General features: G+C 39.5%; 1 long non-coding RNA gene across 1 annotated transcript; it reads right to left on the reverse strand.

Annotated features, from left to right (window-relative positions):
- Positions 1 to 3,705: 3,705 nt before the first annotated feature.
- On the reverse strand, positions 3,706 to 5,267 carry LOC116373905 (uncharacterized). The gene is made up of 2 exons (XR_004209615.1): positions 5,068 to 5,267; positions 3,706 to 4,395 (listed from the first exon to the last, which is right to left on the reverse strand). It is a non-coding gene; the product is annotated as an uncharacterized LOC116373905 (long non-coding RNA).
- Positions 5,268 to 17,839: the final 12,572 nt, after the last annotated feature.

Genomic DNA, 17,839 nt, shown 5'->3' on the forward strand with positions numbered 1-17,839 from the left:
CAAGCAGGCACAGGGCAGCACAGCAATATGGGGACAAAAAAATTGCCTCTCCTCTCCAGAGCCCTTGCAGGGACATTCAGGTACAGAGGAGTGGGGCCTAGTTTCCACAATGAAAGAAAATGTAGGAAATAAAGCTGGTCATGCTGTTGTTAGCTGTACGCTTCCGTGATCCCTGCGCTGTTATTTCATAGACCTGCCTTCAAATATGCTGCCTTGACAACATGAAAGCATTACATACCCAAAGGGACATCCTGAATGTCCATTGTATAGTACCAAGTCTTCTATTGAGTATCTCTCGAGAATAATTCCTGGTGCATGTGAGTAGTCCCAGGTGTGTCTGTACGTTCTTGAACTCTCCATGATCCTCTCTCTGAGCCTATGTTCATTCAGACAGTGTATACAGTAAGTGTACAGTTAGGCTCGTTCACATTTGATGACCAGCCAACAATAACAGCCAACAATAACAGGCCATAAAGCAAACAGCGATAGACATTCAAGTTATACATTCTGAATGCATTCAATGTGGAAAGCAAGCAAAGAAAGGTCCTTGGATTTTATACCATCCATGACTAATCTGCACACTTATATGTGGAGTTTGCATCGCTCTCTCCATCGTAGCCTGCAGTACACTGTTTACCAGCATTTGTTCTTTCTGGATGATGAATATCTTTAGGGGTTTTCAGTCTTGGCTAAGTCATGGGCAATTGTTCCCTCCTCCGCGAGGTGCCATTCAGCTCTCATAAAATGTTTTCTATTTCTTTGGATGCAAGACGCTGAGTCAATGATAGGAAGGCCTCATAAAGGCCGTTATCCTTAAGGCCTTTAAATCATTGACTCAACATCTTGCATCTGAAGAAATAGAAAACATTTTCTATCCTTCCATTTCACCTGCATTGATCCTCTTTTCTTATCTTCTAGCTAGTGGAGCTTAGCCCATACGCCTGAGTGCTATTCAAAAACCACGAAGAAACTCCTTTTCAAGCACAAAAGAATAGAGAATGCTCTCTGTTGATGGCTTTGCGAGAGCTCTGCTTCCCATTCAAATCAACAGAGCATTACAAACATAACAAGCTATTCTAGCTGACATTGTCTATGTTGTTCTTGTTGTCATGGTAAGCCTCCATGCCAGCCCTTTCTTGCTGTCTTTCTGCACCTTTACTTTAGGATAGCAACAACAAAAAAGGGACAAACGTTCAGAATGGTCCCCAACTGCTTTTTGAATATGATTATAATTTTTTTTTACAGATTTGGTATTCCCACTGGTGTCCTCTCTTCACTTCGTTCTATTGGTATTCCCACTGGTGTCCTCTCTTCACTTCGTTCTATTGGTATTCCCACTGGTGTCCTCTCTTCACTTCGTTCTATTGGTATTCCCACTGGTGTCCTCTCTTCACTTCGTTCTATTGGTATTCCCACTGGTGTCCTCTCTTCACTTCGTTCTATTGGTATTCCCACTGGTGTCCTCTCTTCACTTCGTTCTATTGGTATTCCCACTGGTGTCCTCTCTTCACTTCGTTCTATTGGTATTCCCACTGGTGTCCTCTCTTCACTTCGTTCTATTGGTATTCCCACTGGTGTCCTCTCTTCACTTCGTTCTATTGGTATTCCCACTGGTGTCCTCTCTTCACTTCGTTCTATTGGTATTCCCACTGGTGTCCTCTCTTCACTTCGTTCTATTATCTTTTGTTGCTTGTCAATTCTCAGATGCAAATCCAACAAAAAGTACTATTCCATTTTAGTCTACATGGTATGAACACATCTTTAGAATGTGTTCATATTATTTGCACTTCAAACATTCATTAAAGGGATAGTTCTGTATTGTATCTTCATCTACTTCCACAGAATCAGATGAACTCATTGATACACTTTTTATGTATCTGCGTCCAGTATGAAGAAAGTTAGAGATAATTTTGCGAGCCAGTGCTAACCAGCATTTGCTCAATAACTGGAAGTCTACAGGAACAGCTCGCATGCTAGCTGTTGCCATAGACTTCCAGTCATTGCGCTAAGGGTTGTTTGCAATTGCACTAACGCAAATTAGCAATTTCCTTTCAAACTGAATGCAGAGACATAAAAAATTGTATCCACAAGTTCATCTGATTCTGGGGAAGTAGATAAAGGGACTCATTGCCAAAATCCCAAACTATCCCTTTAACACTCATAAACAGTCGATATACATTAAATTGCCATTGAAAAAACAATTTGGGTGAAAATGGTATTGTACATGAAACAAGTATACACGTACACACAAAATGACAGCGATGGATGTTAACAGTGAATGTTCCTGAGTGGCCGAGTTACAGTTTTGACTTAAATCTGCTTGAAAATCTATGGCAAGACTTGAAAATGGTTGTCAAGCAATGTTATCGGCAAAGACTAGAGCTAAGCACAGGCAATATTCTATAGAAAAACCTGCTGATTTCTAACAGACACTGGGAGACAAATTCCCCTTTCAGCAGGACAATAACACAAGGTCAAATAAACACTGGAGTTTATTACCAAGATGGCATTGAATGTTCCCGAGTGGCATAGTTATACAGGTGTTTTGACTTAAATCGACTTGAAAATCTATGGCAAGACTTGAAAATGGCTATGTAGCAATGATCAACAACCAACTTGACAGAGCTTGAAGAATTTGAAGGCTCCAAGTTGATTTAAGTCAAAACTACTGTGCAAATATTGTACAATCCAGGTGTGCAAAGCTCTCAGACTTTCCCAAAAAGATTGACTCTAACAAAGCTGACTCTAACATGTATTGACTCAGGGGTATGAATACATGTGTAAATTAGATATTTATATTTGCAATATATTTGCAAAGATTTCTAAAAACGTGTTTCACCTTTTCATTATGGGGCACTGAGTGTAGATGGGTGAGCATTTAATAAATAAAAAAATACATTTTGAAATCAGGCTGTAACAAAAAAGATGGAATATGTTAAGGGGTATGAATACTTTCTGAAGGCACTGTCTATGGAATCCAGTGTTAGGTATCCTGGTTGATTTACAGACATACACTATGTTCAAAAGCTATGCAGGGAATGGCTGAGGGGGCTTTCCTCCCATGGATACTTTAATGTGTGTCCTCGGGCTATTAGCCATTTTGTATTTGAATCCCCATTATCAACAGAAAAAAATAATATATATATATATATATATATATATATATACTCTTCCGCGGGCCTATGCACACATTGGACAACTAGATCCGGTCATATTTATTTTTATGTAAGAAAATGTAAGTTGACATTGAGACAAGTAGCTAGCTCCTCAACACACTATCACAACATATTGTGAAATAGACACAAATTACTTTATAAATTCGTGAAAGGCCCATGTGTATTACATGATTTTCATCAGAAAGCATTTTGTGTGTATTACTCAATTTTCTTTCTTCATAACTCATTTGTGTACATTACACAAATTCCAATTGGTTGTGGCTAACATTTAGGAGTTAGGTTAAAGGGTTAGGGTTAGGGGAATGGTTAGCTAACATGCTAAGTAGATGCCCAGTAGACAAAAAGTAGTAAGTAGTTTCAAAGTGGCTAATTAGCTAAAGTTATCCATGATGAGATTAAAACACACAACTTTCGGGTTGCTAGACATTCATGTTATACACACACCCATCCTCCCTGACCAACCTCCTATCGGTTCTGTCTTAAGTAACCCACTGTCTTGATCTGTGATGGAAATGCACTGTGTACAACATTGTGTACTGCACACAAAAAAATGTCACTTTTATTTGTGATACTGGGTTGAGCTTGTTCACTAAATATGGTGTTGTAGGGATTAATGTAGCATTTATAGAACAAATGTTGCTAAGGAGGATAGGAGAGCACCTGCTCTTCTGAAAGGACTCATTTCAATTGACATACATATAGCCTTTTACATGTACTGCCAACCTTTGAATACAACTGAAATGACCACAGATTATTACTATATGCTATTCAAGATGACAGTCATTTCCTGTTATATTGAAACTACTGAGTAGTGACTAACCCTATACAGGTCAATAGCATCAGTGTCGAGGGAAATTAGCATTTCAAAGACAGATGGGAGCCACTCTAGCGTCAAGGCATGCCAGATCAGTAAACAGTGTGCATGGATCCAACTCCACAGCGATGTTGGTGTGTGGTGTGTCACACACAGATCTGAACCAGTTTGCTCCATGTTGGCACCTTCCTGAGGTTCTGTCTGACTCTGAACTCAGGGGTTATTGGGGAAATATTTCTCTGTAACATTCCCACATAGAGCCTACACTATCTCACAGGTATGCATACAAAAGTCATTAGTGATCGCTGTGGCAGTCTTCTCTGCAGTCACCGAGGACTACATCTTTCTCACAGCTCCCAACGTCAGGTGAAGGACTTCAGAAGACCACCCACAGGAAAGACTGAACTGAAATGTAGAAAACATGGGAGTGCGGTATGTTAGAATAAAACCTCTGGCACACACAAATGACATCATATTCTCAAACCAATCCACAACATGGCACCAAAGCAAACCTGGGTTCACCACATCTGGGTTCAAATACATGTGTATTTGTTATTTAAATATGTATTTTGTGTATATTTGAGTATTTTCCAAATACATTACTTCAAATAGACCTGGTCCAAATGCATGGGAGTATTCCAGTAATTGTATAAATACTATGTATTTGAGTATTTTCAAATATATGCCTATACTGTACTTTCCAAGTCTATTTCCAAATATTAAACTACTTACTTCCAAATTACTTTGAAAGTAATTTAAATACCCTAAATATAGTATTTAATAAACCAAGGTCTGCTACAAAGCGTTACATGTTTGTTGTTTATTTCCTTTACAAATCCATAACAGCCCAGGGGGTGGTTTTGGGGCAACTGATTCATGGTTGTATATGTATAGCAAACCTGGTTACGTACCTTTTGCCTCTAGTTAAACAGTGACTAAGGATACGTACATCATGAATTCATTTAACCATGTTGGCACACCTCCTGGAACACTTTTAAACTCCACAAAACAGGATGTGTGTGTGTGTGTATCAACATGCATATGTGCGTGTCAGGCAAGGAGAGTGAGAGACCTTACCCTTTGCTTGATGGTTGTTCACAGGGGAGCTTTTGGCTGGCAGTCTGAAATTTGGTAGACGGGGTGATGTGATGAGAATATTGATGGGTTGTCTATGGGGTGCATCTTTGATCCAATTTGACTAGCTTTGCATTCAGTACCTCATCTGAATACAGTCTAGCTCAGCTCCGTACAGAAGATGCATCGAGGAAACAGGCTCCACTCCCAACCATGAACACACTTACACCCCATTGACACAGACCCCCTCTGTTTATCATGCAACACTTCCTGCCCTCTGCCCATTCAGCCTCTCCACAGGGCGCCATATTTGGAATCTGGGTATACTTTGTATTTTACCTGCCTTCATCAGAGACATCAGACAACTTCATACTGAATTCGTTATGAATCATATTTTCCAAATTTGTTTTATGTATTATTCAGTTTAACTGTGCTGTTTTGAAGTGTGCCCCCTTGTGGAATGAATAATGAATGACTGTAGATGAGTGTGGGGAGGTCTGTCTGTACAGACATTCAACAGGATCAGGTCTTTCAGGGTGAATGAGTATAGTCCAGCACCTTGGACTTTGAAAGAGTTTGAATCATTCCCAGGAGCATTTTTTTTACTAACATTCACCTATACCGAACTGTATAACAACTCTATACCAAGCACATCAAGACACTCTTCACATTTACAGATACAGTCCATACAACTACAGGTATCATGTCCCATTCCTCATTCCTTTATAAGTTAAAGCCATTTATTTTCTTAAGCATATCCCATTAGCTGATACATAAACATCACTGTCATGTCTACCTCTGATAAGCCTCCAAGTAAAGCAATTAACACAATCAAGAACCCTACAAGTGCTAGAAATAGCCCACATTAACATATGCAGCCTAAATAACAAGGTTCATGACATCGATAAGTTGCTAGTAACACAACATTCATATACTTACTATCTCTGAAACGCACTTGGATAATACCTTTGATGATACAGTGGTAGCAATACATGGTTTCAACATCTTCAAAAGAGACAGGAATACAATACTGGAGGTGTTGCAGTTGATGTTCTGAGTCAAATTCTTGTAAAGCTTAAAGAGGATCTCGTGTCAAATGCTGTTGAAGTATTACGGCTACAGGATCACCTGCCTCACCTAAAGCCCATTCTTGTGGGAAGCTGCTGTAGACCACCTAGTGCTAACAGTCAGTATCTGGATAATATGTGTGAAATACTTGATAATGTATGTGATATCAACAGAGAGGTATATTTTCTGGGTGACCTAAATTTGGGCTCCCGAGTGGTGCAGTGGTCTAAGGCACTTCATCTCCGTCCTAGAGGCGTCACTACAGACCCTGGTACGATTCCAGGCTGTATTTCAACCGGCTGTGACTGAGAGTCCCATAGGGTGGCGCATAATTGGCCCAGCATCGTCTGGGTTAGGTTTTGGCTCTCATTGTCAATAAGAGTTAAATAAATGTTAAATAAAATGTTTGAAAAATATTGACTGGCTTTCATCAAGCGGCCCACTCAATAAAACGCTTGAAACTACTTATAAACAGCACAGGAATGAAGTCATCCACGTGTATTGATCACATCTTACTAATGCTGCAGAAATCTGCTCTAAAGTAGTATCCAAATCCATCGGATGTAGTGATCATAATAAAGTAGCCATATCTAGGAAAACCAAAGTTCCTAAAACTGGGCTTAATACAGTGTATAAGAAGTCATACAATACATTTTATATTGATTCCTAAATTTGCTGGTCTGTAGTGTGTAATGACTAGCAACCAGACGCTGTGGTTGACACATTTATGAAATAGCTTACTCCAGATACGAATAAGCATGCATCCATTAAAAAAAGTACTGTAAAAACGGTTAATCCTTGTGGATTAATGAGGAATTTAAAAAAATGTATGGTTGAGAGGGATGAGGCCAAAGGAATGGCAATTAAGTCTGTCTGGACAACCGACAAACCGGCAAACATACTGTACATTTAAAAATCATGTGACTAAACTGAATAAAAAAATAAAATAAACTGTCCAATGTATCAAATATGTATGATATAAAGGATGATAGAAAATAATTTTGGAGCACCTTAAATGACATTTTAGGCAAAAAGGCATACCCGGCTCCATCGTTCATTGAATCAGATGGCTCATTCATCAAAAAACCCACTGATATTGCCAACTACTTTAATGCTTTTTTCATTGGTAAGATTAGCAAATTTGGGCATGACATGTCAACAACAAATTATGAACCTACACATCCATGCATAACTGACCAAATTATGAAAGACAAGCATTGTCATTTTGAATTCCGTAAAGTGAGTGTGGAAGAGGTGAAAAAATTATTGTTGTCTAACAACAATGACAAGTCACCACCGTCTGACAACTTGGATGAAACATTACTGAGGATGATAGCAGACGATATTGCTACTCCTATTTGCCATCTCTTCAATCTAAGCCTACAGGAAAGTGTGTGCCCTCAAGCCTGGAGGGAAGGAAAAGACATTCTGCTGCCCAAGAATAGCAAGCACCCTTACTGGCTCAAACAGCCAACCAATCAATCTGTTACCAACCCTTTGTAAACTTTTGTAAAAAAAATGGTGTTTGACCAGATGCAATACATTTTCAAAGTAAACAAATTAGCAACAGATTTTCAGCAAGCTTATAGGGAGGGGCATTCAACATGTACGCCACTTACACAAATTACTGATAATTAATTGGCTGAGAGAAATGTATAATAAAAAGATTGTGGGACCACTTTTGCAGCTTTTGACATTATTGATCACAATATGGTGCTGAAAAAATGCATGTGTTATGGCTTTGTATAAACTAGGTGGTTTGAGATCTGAATGCTGATTGGTTGAAAGCTGTGGTATATAAGACCGTATACCACGCTTATGACAAAACATGTATTTTTACTAATTACATGGGTAACCAGTTTATAATAGCAATAAGGCACCTCGGGTTTGTGGTATATGGCCAATATTCCACGGCTAAGGGCTGTATCTAGGCACTCCACGTTGCATCACGCTTAAGAACAGCCCTTAGCTGTGGTATATTGAGTTATTAGTAAAGTTATTTAGTAAACCCTAAACCTCAACTAAATATTGTAATGAATAATGTGCAACTTGAAAAGAAAAAAAGAAAAGAGACTAAACTGCTTGCAGTAACCCTGGATTACTGTTCACTTGTGTGGTCAGGTGCCACAAAGAGGGACTTAAGAAAATTACATTTGGCCCAGAACAGGGCAGCACGGCTGGCCTTAAATGTACATGGAGAGCTAACATTAATAATATGCATGTCAATCTCTCCTGCCTCATAGTAGAGGAGGGATTGACTTCATCACTACTTTTATTTGTGAGAATGCACCGAGCTGTCTGTTTAAACTACTAGCACACAGCTCAGACACCCATGCATACCCCACAAGATATGCCACCAGAGGTTTCTTCACAATCCTGAAGTCCAGAACAGACTATGGTAGGTGCACAGTACTACATAGAGCCATGTCTACATGGAACTCTATTCCACATCAAGAAGTGGTTTAACGTACTTAATCCTACCACAGTGTCCGATTTCAAATAGGCTTTACGGCGAAAGCATCACAACCGATTATGTTAGGTCAGAGCCAAGTCACCGAAAAACACAGCCATTTTTCCAGCCAAAGAGAGGAGTCACAAAAATTGGAAATAGAGATAGAATGAATCACTAACCTTTGATGATCTTCGTCAGTTGACACTCATAGGACTTCATGTTACACAATACATGTATGTTTTGTTCGATAAAGTTCATATTTATATATTTTTTTAAATCTCAGTATACATTGGCGCGTTATGTTCAGTAGTTCCAAATGCATCCGGTGATTTTGCAGAGAGCCACATCAATTTACAGAAATACTCATCAAGTGTTATACATGGAACTTTAGATACACTTCTCCTTAATTCAACCGCTATGTCTGATTTCAAAAAAGCTTTACGGAGAAAGCAAACCATGCAATAAGTACAGCGCTCAGAGCACAAACAAGCCAAAAAGATATCCGCCATATTGTGCAGTCAACAGAAGTCAGAAATAACATTATAAATATTCACTTACAGTGGGGAGAACAAGTATTTGATATACTGCCGATTTTGCAGGTTTTCCTACTTACAGAGCATGTAGAGTTCTGTAATTTTTATCATAGGTACACTTCAACTGTCTGAATCTAAAACAAAAATCCAGAAAATCACATTGTATGATTTTAAGTAATTAATTTGCATTTTATTGCATGACATAAGTATTTGATCACCTACCAACCAGTAAGAATTCCAGCTCTCACAGACCTGTTAGTTTTTATTTAAGAAGCCTCCTGTTCCCCACTCATTACCTGTATTAACTGCACCTGTTTGAACTCGTTAAAAGACACCTGTCCACACACTCAAACAAACAGACCACAAGGCTGGGATGGGCTACAGGACAATAGGCAAGCAGCTTGGTGAGAAGGCAACAACTGTTGGCACAATTATTAGAAAATGGAAGAAGTTCAAGATGGCGGTCAATCACCCTCGGTCTGGGGCTCCATGCAAGATCTCACCTCGTGGGGCATCAATGACCATGAGGAAGGTGAGGGATCAGCCCAGAACTACACAGGCAGGACCTGGTCAATGACCTGAAGAGAGCTGGGACCACAGTCTCAAAGAAAACCATTACTAACACACTACACGGTCATGGACTAAAATCCTGCAGCGCAAGCAAGGTCCCCCTGCTCAAGCCAGCACATGTCCAGGCCCGTCTGAAGTTTGCCAATGACCATCTGGATGATCCAGAGGAGGAATGGGAGAAGGTCATGTGGACTGATGAGACAAAAATAGAGCTTTTTGGTCTAAACTCCACTCACCGTGTTTGGAGGAAGAAGAAGGATGAGTACAACCCCAAGAACATCATCCCAACCATGAAGCATGGAGGTGGAAACATCATTCTTTGGGGATGATTTTCTGCAAAGGGGACAGGACGACTGCACCATATTGAGGGGAGGATGGATGGGGCCATGCATTGCGAGGTCTTGGCCAACAACCTCCTTCTCTCAGTAAGAGCATTGAAGATGGGTCGTGGCTGGGTCTTCCAGCATGACAACGACCCGAAACACACAGCCAGGGCAACTAAGGAGTAGCTCCGTAAGAAGCATCTCAAGGTCCTGGAGTGGCCTAGCCAGTCTCCAGACCTGAACCCAATAGAACATCTTTGGAGGGAGCTGAAAGTCTGTATTGTCGAGTGACAGCACAGAAACCTGAAGGATCTGGAGAAGGTCTGTATGGAGAAGTGGGCCAAAATCCCTGCTGCAGTGTGTGCAAACCTGGTCAAGGCCTACAGGAAACGTATGATCTCTGTAATTGCAAACAAAGGTTTCTGTACTATTAACTTCTTGGATATAGGGGGCGCTCTTTTAATTTTTGGATAAAAAAACGTTCCCGTTTTAAACAAGATATTTTGTCACGGAAAGATGCTTGACTATGCATATAATTGACAGCTTTGGAAAGAAAACACTGACGTTTCCAAAACTGCAAAGATATTATCTGTGAGTGCCACAGAACTGATGCTGCAGGCGAAACCAAGATGAAATTTCAAATAGGAAGTGCCCCAGATTTTGAAGGCGCTGTGTTCCAATGTCTCCTTATATGGCTGTGAATGCGCCAGGAATGAGCTTACACTTTCTGTCATTTCCCCAAGGTGTCTGCAGCATTGTGACGTATTTGTAGGCATATCATTGGAAGATAGACCATTTTACACTACATCTACCAGGTGCTCGCTTGGTGTCCTCCGTAGCAATTATTGCGTAATCTCCAGCTGCGTGTATTTTTCCATTTGCTTCCAAGGAGAAACCCAACTGCCACGAATGATTTATCATCGAATAGATATGTGAAAAACACCTTGAGGATTGATTCTAAACAACGTTTGCCATGTTTCTGTCGATATTATGGAGTTAATTTGGAAAAAAGTTCGCCGTTGTAATGACTGATATTTCGGGGGGTTTTCTTAGCCAAACGTGATGAACAAAACGGAGCGATTTCTCCTACACAAATAATATTTTTGGAAAAAATGAACATTTGCTATCTAACGGAGAGTCTCCTCATTGAAAACATCCGAAGTTCTTCAAAGGTAAATTATTTTATTTGAATGCTTTTCTTGTTCTTGTGAAAATGTTGCTTGCTGAATGCTAGGCTTAATGCTATGCTAGCTATCAAAACTCTTACACAAATGCTTGTGTAGCTATGGTTGAAAAGCATATTTTGAAAATCTGAGATGACAGTGTTGTTAACAAAAGGCTAAGCTTGTGAGTGAATATTTATTTCATTTCATTTGCGATTTTCATGAATAGTTAACGTTGCGTTATGGTAATGAGCTTGAGGCTATGATTACCCTCCCGGATACAGGATTACTCGACGCAAGAAGTTAAGTTCTGTTTTTCTGATGTATCAAATACTTATGTCATGCAATAAAATGCAAATTAATTACTTAAAAATCATACAATGTGATTTTCTGGATTTTTGTTTTAGATTCCGTCTCTCACAGTTGAAGTGTACCTATGATAAAAATTACAGACCTCTACATGCTTTGTAAGTAGGAAAACCTGCAAAATCGGCAGTGTATCAAATACTTGTTCTCCCCACTGTACCTTTGATGATCTTCATCAGAATGCACTCCTAGGAATCCCAGTTCCACAATAAATGTTTGTTTTGTTCGATAATGTCCATCATTTATGTCCAAATAGCTCCTTTTGTTAGCGCGTTTGGTTAACAAATCCAAACTCACGAAACACGTTCACTAGGAGCAGATGAAATGTCAAAAAGTTCCGTTACAGGTCGTAGAAACATGTCAAACGAAGTATAGAATCAATCTTTAGGATGTTTTTAACATAAATCTTCAATAATGTTTCAACTAGAGAATTCCTTTGTCTGTAGAAAAGAAATGGAACAGAGCTCGCTCTCACATGGACGAGCATCACGAGCTCAAGGCATTCTGCCAGAGCTCTGACTCGTTCCCCTCTCATTCGCCCCCACTTCACAGTAGAAGCATCAAACAAGGTTCTAAAGAATGTTGACATCTAGTGGAGGCCTTTCTCACTGTATCTTCAATAGGGAATGAGTTGAAAAACGACCAACCTCAGAGTTCCCACTTCCTGGTTGGATTTCCTCTCAGGTTTTTGCCTGCCATATGAGTTATGTTATACTCACAGACATCATTCAAACAGTTTTAGAAACTTCAGAATGTTTTTTAATTCATAAAAAATCATACAATGTGATTTTCTGGATTTTTTCCCCCTAATTTTGTCTGTCATAGTTGAAGTGTACCTATGATGGAAAATTACAGGCCTCTTTCATCTTTTTATGTGGGAGAACTTGCACAATTGGTGGCTGACTAAATACTTTTTGCCCCACTGTATATATATATATATATGTATATAGATATAGATATATATAGATATATATAAAAATGGTATGGTGTAGAATGTGTAGAATGCAAACCCATACATCTCATCACAGCCAGCATGCTTTCTCCAATCAGGCTACATTAGAGGGAGCATGGTCTACCAGCTGCTGCTCCACCCCACCCCCACATGAAATAGCCTATTTGAGGCAGGCCCACAACAATGGCCAAAGTGAAATGGAACAGCACTTTATGTTCCCTGTACTCTATATATATGTTTATTATACCTGTTTTTACATTTGATTTGCAATATATAAAGATGTAATGAAATGGGTAAAGTACATGTTAGCTAGTCATTGTGAGTGAGGGTCTGTTTGTTTGTATGAGAATGACCATAGCCTATGTGAGTGTGTGTGTATATACAGTGCCTTGCGAAAGTATTCGGCCCCCTTGAACTTTGCGACCTTTTGCCACATTTCAGGCTTCAAACATAAAGAAATAAAACTGTATTTTTTTTGTGAAGAATCAACAACAAGTGGGACACAATCATGAAGTGGAACGACATTTATTGGATATTTCAAACTTTTTTAACAAATCAAAAACTGAAAAATTGGGCGTGCAAAATTATTCAGCCCCCTTAAGTTAATACTTTGTAGCGCCACCTTTTGCTGCGATTACAGCTGTAAGTCGCTTGGGGTATGTCTCTATCAGTTTTGCACATCGAGAGACTGACATTTTTTCCCATTCCTCCTTGCAAACCAGCTCGAGCTCAGTGAGGTTGGATGGAGAGCATTTGTGAACAGCAGTTTTCAGTTCTTTCCACAGATTCTCGATTGGATTCAGGTCTGGACTTTGACTTGGCCATTCTAACACCTGGATATGTTTATTTTTGAACCATTCCATTGTAGATTTTGCTTTATGTTTTGGATCATTGTCTTGTTGGAAGACAAATCTCCGTCCCAGTCTCAGGTCTTTTGCAGACTCCATCAGGTTTTCTTCCAGAATGGTCCTGTATTTGGCTCCATCCATCTTCCCATCAATTTTAACCATCTTCCCTGTCCCTGCTGAAGAAAAGCAGGCCCAAACCATGATGCTGCCACCACCATGTTTGACAGTGGGGATGGTGTGTTCAGGGTGATGAGCTGTGTTGCTTTTACGCCAAACATAACGTTTTGCATTGTTGCCAAAAAGTTCAATTTTGGTTTCATCTGACCAGAGCACCTTCTTCCACATGTTTGGTGTGTCTCCCAGGTGGCTTGTGGCAAACTTTAAACAACACTTTTTATGGATATCTTTAAGAAATGGCTTTCTTCTTGCCACTCTTCCATAAAGCCCAGATTTGTGCAATATACGACTGATTGTTGTCCTATGGACAGAGTCTCCCACCTCAGCTGTAGATCTCTGCAGTTCATCCAGAGTGATCATGGGCCTCTTGGCTGCATCTCTGATCAGTCTTCTCCTTGTATGAGCTGAAAGTTTAGAGGGACGGCCAGGTCTTGGTAGATTTGCAGTGGTCTGATACTCCTTCCAATATTATCGCTTGCACAGTGCTCCTTGGGATGTTTAAAGCTTGGGAAATCTTTTTGTATCCAAATCCGGCTTTACAACAGTATCTCGGACCTGCCTGGTGTGTTCCTTGTTCTTCATGATGCTCTCTGCGCTTTTAACGGACCTCTGAGACTATCACAGTGCAGGTGCATTTATACGGAGACTTGATTACACACAGGTGGATTGTATTTATCATCATTAGTCATTTAGGTCAACATTGGATCATTCAGAGATCCTCACTGAACTTCTGGAGAGAGTTTGCTGCACTGAAAGTAAAGGGGCTGAATAATTTTGCACGCCCAATTTTTCAGTTTTTGATTTGTTAAAAAAGTTTGAAATATCCAATAAATGTTGTTCCACTTCATGATTGTGTCCCACTTGTTGTTGATTCTTCACAAAAAAATACAGTTTTATATCTTTATGTTTGAAGCCTGAAATGTGGCAAAAGGTCGCAAAGTTCAAGGGGGCCGAATACTTTCGCAAGGCACTGTATATATAAAAATGGTATGGTGTAGAATGCAAACCCATACATCTCAACACATCCAGCATGCTTCCTCCAATCAATCTACATTAGAGGGAGCATCAAGGAGCTTGCTGGCTACAGCACCACCGCACCAAGCCCTGTCCCTTCTGCTCCTGCCACAAGTGTTAAGGGCACAGCATGGAGGCGTTGCTGTGTTGTTTGCAAGATGAAGTCTTCCATCACATACACCACATGCTCAGTGACCCTCTGCTTTACATCAGAAAGTTGGTGGGGTTATATGGCAAAGTGGGTGGGGGCTAGGGTCAGTATGTTATATCTGGAATACTTTTCCTGTCTTATCCGGTGTCTTGTGTGAATTTAAGTCTGCTCTCTCTTTCTCTCCTTCTTTCTCTCAGAGGACCTGAGCCCTTGGACCATCCTTCAGGACTACCTGCCATGATGACTCCTTGCTGGCCCCAGTCCACTGTGATCTCCACCCGGCACAGCCAGAAGAGGACTGGCCACCCCTCATAGCCTGGTTCCTCTCTAGGTTTCTTCCTAGGTTTTTGCCTTTCTAGGGAGTTTTTCCTAGCCACTGTGCTTCTACACCTGCATTGCTTGCTGTTTGGGGTTTTAGGCTGGGGCTATATAAATTGATTTGATTTGATAGAGGACTGAGGTCTTCCAAATATTGAAAGTGTGTAAATAGTTAACCATGTTATTTTGTAAATGTATATATATATTTTGTCATATATTTATTTATGAATCATTTTAAAAATCCCCCCCAAAAATTGTCTTTTTTTTCCAGATTAGTTTTTTTTTTTGGGGGGGGGGGGTGTTAGAATACCATTTTGGTATTTTGTATATAGTTATTTGTTTCAAAATGTATACCTTCACCAATTTGGCCACTTGGGTACATTTGCGCTACTTGTGTGGGACACCTGGGTGACTTCATGATAAATGTCATGTAGCACACTCATTTTAGAAGTTATCATTCTGAAGCTTTGCACAAGTACTGTTGCCCTCTTATATTTTTCACTGAAATTGTCCCCATCATCCTATGTGAATGTTTGTTTTATCTTGTTCATTTTAAAGATGATGATACATCATCATCCATTGTTTTATCTAAACCAGATCTATTGTGTTATATTCTCCACATTCAATTCACATTTACACAAACTTCAGAGTGTTTTCTTTCAAATGGTACCAAGAATATGCATATCCTTGGTTCTGTGCCTGAGCTACAGGCTGTTAGATTTGGGTATGTCTTCAGGTGGAAATTGCACAAAGTAGGGGGGGAGCTGTAAGAGGATTTATTAATTGAAATGCATTCCAGGTTGAGAGAATGCCAAGAGTGTGCTGGTTGAGAGAATGCTGAGGGTGTGCAAAGCTGTCATCAAGGCAAAGGGTGGCTACTTTGAAGAATCTCAAATATGAAATATATTTAGATTTGTTTATCACTTTTTTTGGTTACTACATTACTATATATTTTAGACAATGTTTACTTCACTACATTCCTGAATAAAATAATGCACTTTTTACTTCAGACATTTTCCCTGACACCCAAAAGTACTTGTTTTTTATGCTTAGCAGGACAGGAAAATGGTCCAATTCACACACTTATCAAGATAACATGCCTGGTCATCTCTACTGCCTCTGATCTGGCGGACTCACTAAACACAAATGCTTTGTTTGTCAATTATGTGAGAAATGTTTGGGTGTGCCCCTGGCTGTCTGTAAATAAAATAAAACAAATTGTGCTGTCTGGTTTTCTTAATATAAGGACTTTGAAATGATTTACACCTTTACTTTTGATACTGAAGTATATTTTAGCAATTATATTTAATTTGATACTTAAGTTTATTTAAAACCAAATATTTTTAGACAAGCACTATTTTACTGGGTGAGTTTCACTTTTATTGAGTAATTTTCTATTAAGGTATCTTACTTTTACTCAAGTATGACAATTGTGTACTTTTTCCACCACTGACATCAAGTAACTCATGCTAGCAGTAAAATCAGTATTAAAAAAACAGATAAAAATACACCTTATGGAACAGCGGGAACTGTGAAAAGACACAGACACAGACACACACAGTGATGATAACATACGCACTATACACACACACACATTTTTTGTTGTTATTTTTGAGTTAAAGATATGTAGTTGTAGAGTATGGGGCCTGAGGACACACACTTAATGTGTTGTGAAATCTGTAGTGTAATGTAATGTTTTGATTTGTATAGAACTGCCTTAATATTAGCTGGACCCCACAAAGATTAGCTGCTGCCTTGGCAGGAATTAATAGGGATCGATAATAAATAAAAATACAGTATGTGGCCTTCCATTCCTAAATGAATGCCCAGTACCACAATATGCATAACCTACACCATGTTCAGATATGTTTGAGAGGACCCTGGTGTTGAACATCAGCAGTTGACGTCATAGAAAGGAGTACATATGTAGGATCTTAATTTGATCACCTTGTTGCAGGAGAACTTTACTGAAATGCAGGACATTTTAAACGTGTCGTGTATTTGAGGTATTAAAATGGCTTCTGAAGTTAATAATTAAGTAAAGTTAAGTATCAAACCCTACATAATATTTCACATTTGTTGTTGCTGCAGGATTAATTTCCTGCTGTATCAAACTGGCTCATATTAAGATCTTACATCTATACTATAATTATAACTAACACTTGAACTCCCGCGACAGTTCTGAACTTGGAATGTGCTAGAGCTTTCATACTGCCACACCAACCTTTCTCAGTGGTTCTTAATAGTCTCCTGCCATTACATGAGAACATTTGTAATACAGGCCATCCTAAAAGTAACAATTACCAGATTAAAAACAGATGGCAGACAGATGGAACATATTCCACAGGAATTGTGCTAAAATGTCACAACTTCATGGGGGTTGTTGTATACTGTACACCCTCTGTCAACATGAGCAAGATGTTAACAGTACTCATCCAGGTTTCTAATGCTTGGCAGTTACAGTATACCATGGAAACGACAATGGCACTATTTTACTTGATAAAATGCATAAATTCTTTATGGCCTCATGTCCTCAATGTCAGTTCAGCGGTTTCCAAAACTTCTTCGTATGATTCCCAATTCACTAATCATATTGTTTTGCTTACGTATAATGTTGTGATTATATAAAAAGAGATGAAAAACAAACAAGTGCAGTGATCCTGACGCCATAATAACAGGAACTGCTGCATGTGGATTAAAGCCAGTGATCCTCTGTCTCCTGGAGGCCTGTATGTGTTCTGTCGTCTTTTGGATTTGGACAGTATTATGTAGGGTCAAAGGTCACGGGACCCTGTCCCCCATTGCTCTTTGTGAGTCCAGCTGTGACGTGGGTTGAGTGC

This window comes from Oncorhynchus kisutch, linkage group LG4 (assembly GCF_002021735.2).
Source record: "Oncorhynchus kisutch isolate 150728-3 linkage group LG4, Okis_V2, whole genome shotgun sequence".
NCBI lineage: Eukaryota > Metazoa > Chordata > Actinopteri > Salmoniformes > Salmonidae > Oncorhynchus > Oncorhynchus kisutch.